Genomic DNA, 15,715 nt, shown 5'->3' on the forward strand with positions numbered 1-15,715 from the left:
CCAAATCACAATTAAAAAAAAAAAAAAAAGAATATTGAACTTTCTGATACTTGGTCACAATATATCCCTCCTTTTGTATAACCCAGTGTCACTGAGTCAATTTCTACTTATAGCGACCCCCATTATGCTTCTAAGAGTGTAAACCTTTACAGATGGTCTCATCTTCCACCCACAGAAAAACTGGTGGCATTGAACCACTGACCTTCTAGTTAACAGCCAAATGTCTTACCAACTAAACCACCACAGCTCCTTTCATGTAGCTACATTTTAATTTGACTAAAATGTTTGTATTTTTCAGTGTATAAATCCATGGCCATTGAGTGAATTCCAGTTCATAGCAACCTTAAACAATAGGGTAGAACAGCCTCACAGGATTTCCAAGGCTGTCATCTTTAAAGAGTCAGGATGGCACATTATTCCATGGAGCTCCTGGAGTTCCAACCACTTACCTTTCCATCAGCAGCGTAGTGTTTAACCACTGTATACCAAGGCTTCTTCCTTTGCATCTATTACCAAATTTCCCCTAAGTATTTGACAATTTTAATGCTTGGTAAAAGATATTTTTTATACTTTAAATTTAAAATGCTTTTTTCTAGTATATAGAAACAGATTGAATTTTTATATAGTGATCTAACATCCAGCATACTTAATAATCTCGCTTATTATTTTGAAGATTTAATTGGCTCTCCTGAGTAAGCAATTTTGTTTTCTGGAAGAAAAAAAAAATGTATTATTTCTTCCTTTCTAATCAGAATGCCTTTTATTTCTCTTTCTTGCCTGATTGTGCTATCTATAAATCCAGTGCAAAGATGCATCAAATTAGGAAAAAAAAAAGAAAGACATCTTTGTTTTGTTCCTGATCTTATGGGAAAATTATTCTGTTGTTCACTGTCAAACACACAGCACGTCAGCTGTGGGCTTTTTCAAAAATACTCTAAAGGTGATCAACAACATGGTGGCACTGAGGAAGAGGAAGACAGAGAGAAGTGCACGGGAGGTAACGACGACAAAGATGAACCTTTTTGCATGTACAGTACCGTGTTGTCAGTGAAGGCAAACATTGATATACAGGTGAATAGATGGGTGGACAGACTGAACTATTAGGTAAGTCTATGCCAGGGGGCTGTGCCCAAGACCATATATAGGGTTGGCAGACAATGTTTCTACAAGTGTATTGCTATGTTCTGTAAGAATTCCCAGGTATATAGTAGAGCTGAGAAGGGACAAGGTTGTAATAACTTCTTGGTCACAACTAGCCACCCAGAGGGAACAAGTAGTTGGACCTGTGGGCTCGGGACCATAGTCACAGGAGACATCAAGCTCAATTGGCATAATATACGACACAAAAATATTGTTCCACATCCTACTTCGGCAAATAGCAATGGGCATCTTAAAAGCTTGCAAGCAGCCATCTAGATGCAACAATGGGTCTCTCCTCGTCCAGAGCAAAGAAAAATGAAGAAAATCAAAGACACATAGAAACAATTAGTCCAAGCCACTAGTATACCATGCGATCCTCAGTCTAAATGACTATGAGACCAGAAGAACTAGATGGTGCCTGGCTACCAGCCAACCACTCAGAGGAGGATCTATGTAGGAGATCCTAGATAGAGTGGGAGAACAATGTGGAACAAAACTCAAAATCATTTAAAAAAAAAAGTGGGTGGAAGACAAGGTTTGCTCGTCTGATAGAGCCTAATGGAACCACTGAGACTGTGGCCCCTAGCTGTCCTTTGGGTCTGGAATTGAACCCACTCCTGCAGTTTCCAGCCAAACAAAAGACAGGCATATAAGCTGAATATTTACATTAGGTAGATACACTTCTTGGAGAGATAAATTATGGGAAAATAGAAGCGCTGTGTATGCACAGGGATAAACCTGAGGAGGCAGGAATGCATGGAAGGAAAGGACACAGGGAAGAGATAACTATGGGGAGGAAGTGGGAGAGGAGCTGTTGCTTTATGGGAAATTGGAGTCAACGTGATGAGAAAAAGTGTATGTGAAATGCTGTACAGAAAGTGAATTTGCTCTGTAAACTTTCACACAAATCACAATAATAAATAAATAAATAAATAAAATACTCTAATGCTCTTTATCAAGTTAAGGTTGTCTTTCTAGTCTAAGTTTGCTATAAGTTTTGTTGTTACTGTATTGTTTTGATTTTTCATTATTTTGAATTGAGCTAGTTTTAGTTGTTAAACAAACATTACATTCCACATCTTCCATGGTCTTTTATGCTGTGGAAAGTAACACAGTTTTATGTAGTGTTAAGTTTATTCACTAAATATTTGTATGTATATTTATAAGAAATATTAGTATTTTTTTTTTTACTTACTTTGCATGACTTTAATAACAAAGTAATGCTGACTTGATACAATGAGAATGGTAATTATCCCCTACTCTTCCATACTTCAGAAATGTTTATGTAGGATTGGTATTATTTCTATCTTAAATGTTTCATAGATTTCCCCTGTTATTCCATCTGGTCATGGGATTTCAATTCTTCATTGACTTGTGGATTATTTAATAGAATGTAATTTAGTTTCTCTACAGTTGTTGTTTTATCCAGAGATCTTTATATTATCAGTTTCTACTTTAAATTCTTCATGATCAGAGAATATACTTTGCATGATTTGAATCCTTTTAAAATGTACCAAGATATATTTTATGGCTCAATATATAGCATACCTTGGCAAAGACTCTGTGTGCATTTGAAAAGAGTGTGTATTCTGTAATATTATTGAGTGAATTGTCCTATGGGTTTCAATTAGGTCAAGTTGGTGACACAAAAAAACCCAAACTCATGAGTCAATTCCAACTTATAGCCACCTTTTAGGACACAGCAGGAATGGCTCATAGGGTGTTCAAGCTGTAAATCTTTATTGAAAAATACTGCCTCAGCTTTCTCCCACAGAACAGCTGGAAAGTTCAGACTACTGACTTTTGGTTAACAATTGAATGTTTTAACCACTACTGTACCACAGCTCAAGTTATTGACAATATTGTTCAAATCTTTCTATTTACTGTTATTCTATCTACTTCTTCTACTGATTATTGACAGAGAGATTACTCACTGTAATTGTGGATTTGTGTATTTCTCCCAAAGTTCTATCAGTGTTTGCTTCATGTATTTCAAAGGTACATGTTTGGATGCATAAACATTGAGGACTTTTATGCCCTCTCAATCAGTGAACTCTTTTATCATTATGAAATTTCCTCATTATCCTTTTTAGTAATCTTTGTCCTAATTTTATATATATATATAATAAGATATATGTATACAATATGTACCAGATACATATATTATATATTATTTCTTTTAAAGTAATATAGAGATATCACCTCAGAAACTCAAGGAGGGGTCGCTATGAGTTGTAACTGACTCAATGGCAGTGAGTTTGGTTTTTTGATTTATATATAATAGTACTGTAGCCAATCTACCTTTTTATTGATTAGTGTTAGCATGGTGTATCTTTTTTTCACCCTTCAATTTTCAACATATTTGTGTCCCTACATTTAAATGGGAGCTCTGGTGCCTAAAGCATTTGACAGCTAACCAGAAGCTGGTGGTTCAAACTCACCAACCACTCCTCAGAAGGAAGATTGGGAAATCTACTTGCATAGTGAAGTCAAGAAGGGGTCACTATGAGTTGGATCTGACTTGACGGCAGTGAGTTTTTTTTTTTTTTTTTTTAAGAATCTTTGTTATATACAATGTAATGCTGTGTTTTATTTTCTAATCTAATCTGACAATCTCTGCTTTGTAAGTGGACTATTTAGTCTGTTTACATTTAATGCAAGTATTGATATGGTTAGTTTTGCATTTGTCTTCTTAGATTTGTTTTTCAAATCTTTCATCTTTTGTTTATTTACTTTTTAGTTTTCTACCTTCTTTTGACTAAACTGAATATATTATGGTTCCATGTTATGTCCGTTGATAGCTTATTTGCTATAAATCTTTGTTATTTATGTAGTTACTTTAGCATTTATAATATTATTCTTTAACTTATCACAGTCCACCTTCAGATGATATTATACCACAAGAATCTTACAATAATGTACTTCCATTTTTCCCCTTCATGCTTTTATATTGTTGTAGTGATTACATTTTATCTTAATATTGTGATAAATATTACATTGGGACTTTTTAAGTTAAACAGTCTATTATCTCTGAAGGACTCCTGGTGGCATATTGGTTAAGCTCTTGGTTGCTAACAGAGAACTTTGTAGTTCAAACCCACCAGGTGCTGTATGGCAGAAAGATGAGGCAGTCTGCTTCTGTAAAGATTTACAGCTTTGGACACTCTATGGGGCAGTTCTACCTTGTCCTAGAGGATCACCATGAGTCAGAATTGACTCAATTGCAACAGTTTTTTTGTTTGTTTGTTTTTACCTTTGGTGGTATTAAAATTAAATTTGGACAACCATAAAAACCAAAAAACAAACTCACAGTCATCGAGTCAGATCCAACTCAGAGCGACCTCTCCTTTGGTTTCCGAGGTGGTATCATTACAGAAGTAGATTGCCCAATCTTCCTTCCAAAGAGTGGCTGATGGGTTTGCACTCCAGCCTTCTGGTTAGCTGTCAAATGCCTTAGGCACTACACCACCAGACAACAATAGTACTTAGTTTATTTGTTCCCTCTCCCTCAGAGATCACCCCCTGACATTATGCACTATACCTTTTCTTACAAACTATTGACTCATACATTTTGTCCTCTTTAGGTTGTTCATTAGTGAAGATAAATAAAGCCTCTGTTCTTTATTCTATTATTATATTATTTAGAAGCATAGTTGCTGAAGCAATTTTGATTCAGCCACCAATATTTCAGAACCATTACATTTTAATGCCATTAGATTTTCTTTTGTCACTTCCCCTACTGATCTTGGTTTTATATCTTGCTACAACATACCAGAGCCTAATTTGTTTCTGTGAACTAATACTTCAGTTTTTTAAAAATATATATTAAGTACATCCCTTTGGATTTTCTTTATGTGTCACTGAAACAATAGGTTATATTGTTCCTATTCTCAAGTATTTAATGCTGATCATCTACACTATATCCTATTTTATATTGTTGTTGTGTTGTTATGTGCTGTCGAGTCAGGCCCAACTCTTAACAACCCTCCTTGGGTTTCTGAGGCAGTATCACTACAGAAGTAGATTGCCCAACCTTCTTTCCAAGGAGTGGCTGGTGGGTTCGAACTGCCAGCCTCCTGGTTAGCAGTCAAGTGCCTCAGGCACTATGCCATTTATATTAGACTATGAATTAATTTTTGTCTTAAAAATTTATGTTTAAGCCATTATGTGTCATATACACTTTTAAAATAATTTTCATAATAACTCTGAGGTAATTTTTCTCTCTTCCTTTTAGGAATATATTTCTCTAGTGACTCATGCAATGAGTAACCTTAATGTGTCTTATTTGGAGAAAGATTAAGTGAATTATAAACTACAAAACCAAACTCACTGCTATTGAGTTGATTCCAACTCAAAGCAACACCCAATGTGTTTCTAAGGCTATAGATATTTATGGAAGCAGACTTCCTGATCTTTGTTCCAATGAGCAGCTAGTGGGTTCAGGCCACCAACCTTTTGGTTAGTAGTGAAATTCCTTAACCACAACACTACCAGAGCTCCTAAGTGAATTATAGTTTATACATAAATTAGTAGTATGCATTTCTTACAATGCTGACAGTGATTTTGTTTTTATGACAAGGAAAATATGACAATCACAGAAGCAAGTTGAAGAGAAACATTTTTTATGCCAATTAAATGCAAAGAGTATATTAATTTCATGTATTTTGCTATTTTTGGAAAATAGAAAAAATATTTATAAAAGTTATGAAATGCTAAAGCTGCATATAGCTATATACAAAAAGTGTCTACAATATGTGTGATATAAATCAATTTTTAATTCCCATTTGTTGTTTGATTGTTTATTTTGTCTGTTTTTATACATGTGTGTATGTGTGCTGGGTGTTTTTTATAATAAGTACATGGGAATTCTATCAAGACATAAAAGTAAACAAATATCAAATATTGAAGCCATTTTCATCTTGAAGTTAAAAAAAATCTTTGCATCTATGGAAGCAAGTCTTAGACAAGTACATGCAAGCTCATAATTTAATACATATTTCATTTTTTCATTTCATTCAATATTTAATAATAGTGGTAAAAATAAATTTTAAAACCTAGAAGAAACTTTGAGTGTAACTTTCTACTTTTATCTCTTCAATTCAGTCAATTTTATCTCTAATATTATAACTCACGAATCTTAGATGATATTGGTTGATTTTCAATAGTATAGCTGAATAATTTGGAGCTCATCCAAGCTCAGCCTTTAGAGACTCATTGAGCATTGGTTTGTGATGACCCTATGGCTCAGTTTTGTTCCTTCTTCTCAACAGGTACTCAAAGTTAGACCCATGCAGTCAGAATACCAAATTAGAGCATCTAGCCAAGAGCTCAGTTTCTTACACTGTAACTTTGTGTACTTACTTCATGCTTTTAAATAGCATAATGTTTGTTCTTTCAAAAAAATTATAAATCTCACACAGATGGAAGGAAAAATATTGGAAAATACAGAAAATTATAAAGAAAATAACAATTAACCATAAGCTTACCATCAGAGGTGATGATTGTAAATACTCCCACCTATTTCCCTCAGATAGTAAAACTTATAGGGAACTTTGGTGGGACAATGCCTAAAGCATCTTACTCCTAACCAGAAGGTTGGTGGCTATACCCACCAGCCACTCCACAGAAAAAAAAACGAGGCACTATGCTTCTGTAAAGATTTCCTACCTCTTAAACCCAAAATGTTCTTTATGTTAATCTTTTTTTTTTTTTTCCTATATGTGATATAATGAACTATGGCAAAGAGTAATTTTTGAAAGCATGGTGTTTAAGGACAGCTAATACCATTAAACTAATTTTCTGTTTTTAGGAAATTAAGCTGTTATAAATAACATCTTCAATGTTATACACATGTGTGTAACTCTTTGAGCACATTTGTGATTATTTTTTAGATTAAATTTCTACAACTGGGATAGCTGTCCAAAACTTTGTATTTTAAAGGCTATTATGAATTTACTATAACAATTTACATGACCAAGAAAGTGCCTTTTCTATTTTACACTGATGACTAGGGAACATTCTTATTAAATGTCCAGAAAATATGTTGACATGGCTGGGGGAAGAGTACAAGGAAGAGTGTCATCAATTTTACAAATGAAGAATTGTGTGTGTTGACTTGTTTCAGTATTTTTCTTAGTATCTTTGAGATATAGTAAAATGGGCTATCAATACAATCATTGTTGTTGTTGTTGTTAGGTGCTATTGAGTCAGCTCTGGCTCATAGCAATTCTATGTACAATGGAAGGAAACATTGCCTGGTGCTGCACCATCCTCGCAATCCTTGCTATTCTTGAGCCTTTAATTGCAGGTAGTGTGTCAATCTATCTAGTTAAGGATTTTTCCCCTTTTTGTTGACTGTCTATAATGCATGATATCTTGGGAATGGTCATTTCAGACAATGTGATCAAAGTAGGTGAGACAAAGCCTGGCCATTCTTGCTTCCAAGGAACACTCTGGCTGTACTTCTTCCAGGACAGATTTGTGTGTTCTTCTGTCAGTTCATAGTATTGCCAGTATCCTCTGCCAACACCACAATCCAAAGGCATCAGCTCTTCTTCTCTCTTCCTTATTCATTGTCCAGCTTTCACATGTATGTAAGGCTTTGGTTAGGCGCACCTTAGTCTTCAAAGTGACATCTTTGCTCCTAAACACTTTGAAGAGGTGTTTTGAAGTAGATTTCCCCAGTGCAATATGACATCTGATTTCTTGACAAATTAAATATTTTCTCTGTTTATTATGATGTTACTTATTGTTCCAGTTGTGAGCATTTTCATTTTCTTTATGTTGAGTTATTATTCAAACAGAAGACTGTAGTCTTTGACCTTCATCAATAAGTGCTTTAAGTCCTCTTCACTTTCAGGAAGCAATGTCATATCATATGCATATCATAGGTGTTAATGAGTCTTCCCCTGATCTTGAAGCCCATTCTTCTTCATATAGTCCAGCTTCTCAGATTATTTGCTCAGGATACAAATTGAGTAAGTATGGTGAAATGATATAAGCCTGACATACACCCTTTCTGATTTTAAACTATGCAGTATCCTCTTGCTTTGTTTGATTGATTCCCTCTTGGTCTATGTACAGGTTCCTTATGAGGACAATTATGTGTTCTGGAATTCCCATTCATTGCAACATTATCCATAATTTGTTATGATCCACACAAATCAGTCAAATGCCTTCACATAGTCAATCAAACACAGGTAAACATTTTTCTGGTATTCTTTGCATTTATTCAAGATCAATCTGACATCAGGAATGATATCCTTCATTATCCATCCTCTTCTGAATCCAGCTTGCATTCCTGGAAGTTCCAGCCAATATACTGCTGCAACTGTTTTTGAATTATCTTCACTGAAATTTTACTTGTGTGTGATATAAATGATATTGTTTGATAATATCCACATTTTGTTGGATCACTTTTGTTTGGAGTGGGTACAAATATGGATCTCACTCAATCAGTTGGTCAGGTAGCTGTCTTCTAAATTACTTGTCATAGACAAATAATTATCTCCAGTGTGGCATCTGTTTGCTGAAACATCTTAATGGGTATTCCGTCAGTTGTCGGAGCCCTGTTTTTTTTTTTTTTTTTTTTTGTTGTTGTTGTTGTTTTGTTTTTTGCCATCAGTGCAGCTTGGACTTCTTCCTTCAAAACTGATAGTTGTTGATCATATGTCATCTCCTGAAATACTAGAACATCAACCAATTATTTTTGTGCAGTGACATTATGTGTTCCTTCCACCTTCTTTTATGCTTCCTGCATCATTCAATATTTTGCTCATCCAAATCGAACCAAGCTCACTACTGTGGAGTCAGATCTGACTCATAGTGACCCTCCTTCAGTTTCCAAGGCAGTATCACTATGGAAGTAGATTGCCCAAACTTCCTTCTGAGGACTGGCTAGTGGGTTTGAACCATCAGCCTTCTGGTTAGCAGTCAAATGTCTTAGGCACTACACTAACAGAGCTCCTATTGTGTCCACAAAATCCTTCAGAATTGCAATTCGAGGCTTGAAGTTTTTCTTCGCCTTTTTCAGCTTGAGAAATGATGAGTATGTTCTTCCCTTTTGGTTTCTAACTCCAGGTCTTTGCATATTTCATTATAATACTTTACTTTGTCTACTCAAGTTTTGAAACCTTCTGTTCAGCTCTTTGATTTCATTTATTCCATTCACTTTAACTACTCTCTGTTCAAGAGTAAGTTTCAAAATACTTTCTGACATCCTTTTTGGTCTTTCCTTCCTTTCCTGGCAGAATACAATCATAATAATTAAAAAAAAATTCCAAAAATTTCTTCTTCTTTTCCTTCTACTTGACTGAATATAAAATTGTTTTATAACATGATAGAATTACTTGCATTTAACACTTTTAAAGAACAATGATCACTGATGTCTATCTATAATTAATTGCATATTCTCAACATATTAAATGTATAAGCTAGAAACTTCAAAGTCTACATACCACACCAATTTCCATTGTTACTTGGATGTCTCTCATCTTCTAATCAAATCCCCTATGCTTATTTCCATTTATGAAGCTCATTCCAATTAGAAGGAACACTGATGGTGTAATGATTAAGCAATCAGCTGCTATGGGAAGGTTCAAATCCATCCAGCAGAACCACAGGAGGAAAGACTGGCAATCTACTCCCAGAAAGAAAGATTGTTGTTGTTCTATGCCGTTGAGTCAGCCCTGACTCATAGCGAGCTCTCCTTGGGTTGCCAAGGCAGTATCACTACGGAAGTAGATTGCCCAACCTTCCTTCTTAGGAGTGGCTGGTGGATTTGAACTGCCAGCCTTCTGGTTAGCAGTCAAATGCCTTAGGCACTATGCTACCAGAGCTCCTCCCATAAAGATTACAACATGAACTGAACAATGAAAATGTTATCCCACTACATCTTTCTTCAGAAGATCATATGCATTGCTATCCCCTACCTAGAAGGTTTAATTCTCACAGAAAGTATTTCAGATCTTGGTCAACTTCTCAGTCTCATCATCTTTGAAAAGGAGATAATCACAGAACCTTAGTCATAAGATTATGGGGATGTTTAAATGAGATAATACTTGTAAATAAATTTTCAACACTGAACCACGTAATGAATAAATTGTTAATATTAGCTGTCATCATTAGCTACTATTTGCCAATCTCATTGCTTCATCCTGTGATTATTCACATAGCATGATCTTTCTTATGATTTCAGGTGCTCAACAATATTAGTTGAATGAATGAATGAATGAATTAATGAAAGATTACCATTACCCGATTTATTAGTATTCATATTGTAGTCTTTACTAACTCATTATGCAGGTTTCGTCACAATTTCTGTTAAACACTTAAAACCTTCTTCCATTTATGAAACATTATTATTTGTTCACAAATCTACCTTTGGCATAGGGGGAAATGATAATTGAGCCCTTGTTGTCTATGGTAAAACCCATTTATATCCTTTTCCAAAGGACAATTAATGATAAACAAGGAACTATTACATGCAGAAGAGTCTGTTTCAGAGGCATTCAGGCAGAACTTTCAAATCTGAAAATAATTCTCAGGCAGCACTTCAAAGTGAAAACACTGTAAGCCATTCATGGTAATAGTGCATTGCATACCTGACTTGACTTTTATAGACCTTCGAATGATTCAACAATTGATATTTGCTCCACACGTCCTTGTATAATTTGTCCTCACAAAGACTATGAATGAGAAAATTTACTATGAAAAATGACTTTTCAGGTAATTTTTTTTATTTAATGTCTAAGGAAGAATTTATAATGGCATATTGTTTATTATTTTAGTTTATTTACTTATTTTTTCATTCCCACATTATTCAAAAAGATATTTTAATAAAACTCTTCAAGATATGACATAAGGAGGAAAGAAGTATGTGAATAAAATATCAAATGAGAAATTTAGATATTTAAAAAGTCAAACATTATGGTGGAATGGTCATTAGATTAAGTACTGATTCTGATACTATACAACTATTTGACAGCTGGAAGAGTCAGTGACCTGGATTGTGTTCCCATATATTTACTAGTACTGTACCATTTAGTCTTTTTGGTACAATTTAGGAAGGAGCTCTGGTGGCACAATGCCTAAGGCATTTGACTGTTAATCAGAACGTTTGTGGTTCAAACCCACCATTGACTCCACAGAAGAAAGATCTATTTCTGAAAAGATTTACCACCTCAGAAAACCAGTAGGGATTGCCTTAGGTTGAAACCATTGTTTGGTTTCTTTTAGTACCACTTAGTGAAGAAGCACTTGTGGCATAGCAGTTAAATGCTCAGCTGCTAATTGAAAGAGTAACCCCAGCCACTCTGCAGGAGAAAAAGTGCAGTCTGCCTCTGATCTATTGACATTGAGTTGATTCTGAACCATACCAACCATGTAGGACACAGTGGAACTACCCCATAGGTTTTCAAATCTGTAAATCTTAACAGCAACCGACTGACACATCTTTTTCCTGCCAATGACTGCTGAGTATAGACAACTGACCTTTCATTTAGCAGCTAACTGCTTAACTGCTGTGGAACCAAGACTCCTCCATAAAGAATACAGCATTGGAAATCCTATGGAGCAGTTCTAATCTGTCCTGCAAGGTTGCTATGTGTTGGAATCAACCTGATGTAAACAGGTTTGGTACCAGTTAGAATAATCCTAGTTCTATCTAATAGAACCACTACTTGTTTATCAGTTTGTTGTACTGTGGTAGCTTGGATGTTACTGTGAAGCTGGAGACTATGCTACTGGTATTTTGAATACCAGCAGGGTCACCCATGGTGGACAAGTTTCAGCAGAGCTGCCAGACTAAAACAGACTGGTAAGAAGGATGAGGCCAACCACTTCTGAAAATACTGGCCACTGAAAACTTTATGAATAGCCATGAAATGCTGTCTGATTTATTACTGGAAAACTTTATGAAGATCTCTGAAACACTGTATGATATAGTGCCAGAAGATGAGCACCTCAGATTGGAAGGCACTTAAAATACAGTTGGGGAAGAGCGGCCTCCTCAAAGTAGAATTAACCTTAATGATATAGATGGAGTAAATCTTTGGGGACCTTCATTCACTGATGGGGCATGACTCAAAATGGAAAGAAATAGCTGCAAACAAACAAGCAATATCTAATAGAAAAGTCCATTAAAATTAGATTAAATTTTAGGAAATTTCATTGTTCATTTACCAAAACAAATCCATGGCCATCAAGTTGATTCAGACTCACAGGAACCTCCATAGGATTTCAAAGGCTGTGAATCTTTACAGATGCAGACTGCTTCATATTTCTCCTGAGGAGCAGTTGGCAAGTTGGAACCACTGACCTTTTGGTTAGCAGCAGAATGCTTTATGCACTACACCATACGAGTTCCTTTTTTAGTGTACAGTCCTTGTAAATTTCAGGTTTAAAATAATTTTTTGCTTTTCTTTGTCTGATAATTGTATAGTTTATTTGTTAAACTCAGGATGTAAATAAGGTTTAAACACTGCGAGTTGGTTATCTATCTTTTTAGATCTCTTTCTCTCTCTTTTTTTTCCTTACAATTGAATACCATTTAATACATTCACAGTGTTGTGCAGCCATCACTACTATCTTGTTCCACACATTTTCATCACCATATTCCCTCCTACCTGTGACCCCTGGCAGCCATTAATCTGCTTTCTATATATGTGGATTTGTCTGTTCTGCACATTTCATATTGATGGAATCATACATTGCGTAGTCTTTTGTGTCTGGCTTCGTTGCATGTTTTCAAGGTTCATCTGTGTTGTAGCATGTGTTAGTACTTCATTCTTTTTTTGGCCTAGTAATATCCCACTCTATTCTTTTATTTTTTTTTTCTTTTTCTTTTTTATTTTGGTGAAAACATATAAAACAAGATGCTCGCCAACATAACAATTTCCACATTTACAGCTCAGGGACATTGATTGCATTTTTTATGTTGTGCCACCACTATTGTTATGCTTTCCCAAAATACTCCACCACCTATTAGCATAAACTCAATGCCCTCAAACAAAAGCTTCCCCTTTCCATTCCCTCCTACCCCTGTTGTTCTTGTTAGGTGCCATCAAGTCATCTCCAACTTATAGAGACCTTATGCAGAACAAAACAAAACACTGCCATCAATATCCTTGCTATACCTGAGCCCATCGTTGCAACCACTGTGTCAATCCATCTTGTTGAGGGTTTTTTCCTTCTTCATTGAGCTTTCACTTTACCAAACATTATAACCTTCTCCAGGGAGTGGTTCCTTCTGACAACATGATCAAAGTAGGTGAGGCAAAGTTTGGCCGTTCTCACTTCCAAGGAGCATTCTGGCTGCACTTATTCCAGGATAGATTTGTTAGTTCTTTTAGCAGTCCATGGTACTCTCAGCATTCTTCACCAACACAACTCAAAAGCATCAACTCTTATTCAGTCTTCCTTATTTATTGTCCAGCACTTACATGGATAAAGGCAATTGAAAATACCATAGCTTGGGTTAGGTGCATCTTAATCTTCAAGGAGACATCTTTGTTCTTCAGCACTTGAAAGAGGTCTTTTGCAGCACATTTTTCCAATCCAATATGTCATCTGATGTCTTGACTGCTGCTTCCATTGATGATGATTATAGGACCAAATAATATGAAGTCCTTGACAACTTCAATTTTTTCTCCATTTATTGTAATGCTGTTTATTAGCCCAGTTGTGAGGATTTTGTTTTCTTTATATTGAGGTATAGTCCATACTGCAGACCGTAGTCTTCAATCTTCATCAGTAAGTGTTTCATGTCATCCTCACTTTCAGCAAGGAGATTTGTGTGGTCTGCATATTCCAGGTTGTTAATGAGTCTTCCTCCAATTCTGATACCATGTTTTTCTTCATATAATCCAGCTTCTTGGATAATTTGGTCACCATACACTGAATAAGTGTGGTGAAAGGACACAACCTTGACACACTCCCTTCTTGATTTTAAGCTGTGCAGTATCCTCCTATTCAAAAAACAGACTCCTGCTATGTACAGGTTCCTCATGAGTACAATTAATTGTTCTGAATTCCCATTCTTCTTAATGTTATCCATAATTTGTTATGATCAACAAAATCAAATGTATTTGCATAGTCAGTGAAACTTAAGTAAACATCTTTCTTATATTCTTTGCTTTCAGCCAAGATCCATCTAACATCAGTAATGATATCCCTCATTCTATATGCTCTCCTGAATCCAGCTTGTATTTCTGGAAGTTCTCTGTCAATATAATGCTGCAGCCTTTTATAAATTATCTTCAGTAATATTTTACTTGCATGTGATATTAATGATATTGTTTGATAATTTCTTCTTTCTGTGAGATCACCTTTCTTTGAAATGGGTAGAAATATGAATCCCTTCCAGTCAGTTGGCCAGGTAGCTGTTTTCAATATCTTCTTCCATATCTCTTGGCATAGCCAAGTGAGTGCCTCCAGTGTGTCATCCATTTGTTGAAACATCTCAATGGTTATTCCATCAATTCTTGAAGCCTTATTCTTTGCCAATTCCTTCAGTGCAGCTTTGACTTATTCCTTCAGTGTCATTGGTTCTTAATCATATACACCTCCTGACATGGATGAACATAGAACAATTCTTTTTGGTACAGTGACTGTGAATTCCTTCCATCTTCTTTTGATGTTTCCTGTATCATTCAATATTTAGTCCATAGAATCTTTCAATATTGCAGCTGAAGGCTTAATTTTTTTCTTCAGTTCTTTTAGCTTAAGGAATGCCAACTGTGTTCTTCCCTTTGGGATTTCCAAATCCGTGTCTTTGCACATTTCATTATAATAATTGGCATTGTCTTCTTGAGCTGCTCTTTGAAATCTTCTGTTCAGTTCTTTTAGCTTGTCATTTTTTCAATTTGCTTTAGCTACTCTTCATTCAAGGGCAAAGTTCTGAGTCTCTTCTGACATCCATTTTGATCTTTTCTTACTTTCCTGTCTTTTTAATGACCTTTTGGTTTCTTCATGGATGGTGATCTTGACGTCATCACACAATTCCTCTGGTTTTCAGTCACTAGTGTTCAATGTATCAAATCTATACTTTATAAGGTTTCTAAATTCAGGAGGGATATTATCAAGATCATATTTTTCTCTTGTGGACTTGTTTTAATTGTCTTCAACTTCAACTGGAACTTGCATATGAGTGGTTGATGGTCTGCACCACAATCAGCTCTTGGACTTGTTTTGGCTGAAAATATTGAACTTCTCCATTGCCTCTTGCCACAGATACAGTTAATTTGATCTCCAGCATTATTTCTATCATCAAAACCATATTTTCCAACTACGGGTAATTCTTCTTTGTTTCCAACTTTTGCATTCCAACTGCCAGTGATAATCAACACATCTTGATTGCAAGTTTGATCAATTTGCTACTGCAGAAGTTGAAATCTTCAATTTCTTCATCTTTGGCTTTGGTGTTTGGTGTGTATACTTGAATAATGGTAGTATTAACTGGTCTTCCTTGCATGTATCTGGATATTATTATATCACTGATAGCATTATACTTCAAGATAAATATTGAAACATTCTTTGTGATGATCAATGCCAGGCCATTCCCTTTCAATCTGTCATT

Source organism: Orycteropus afer, unplaced genomic scaffold, assembly GCF_000298275.1.
Source record: "Orycteropus afer afer isolate SDZICR_OR568_19922 unplaced genomic scaffold, OryAfe1.0 scaffold00284, whole genome shotgun sequence".
NCBI classification, from domain to species: domain Eukaryota; kingdom Metazoa; phylum Chordata; class Mammalia; order Tubulidentata; family Orycteropodidae; genus Orycteropus; species Orycteropus afer.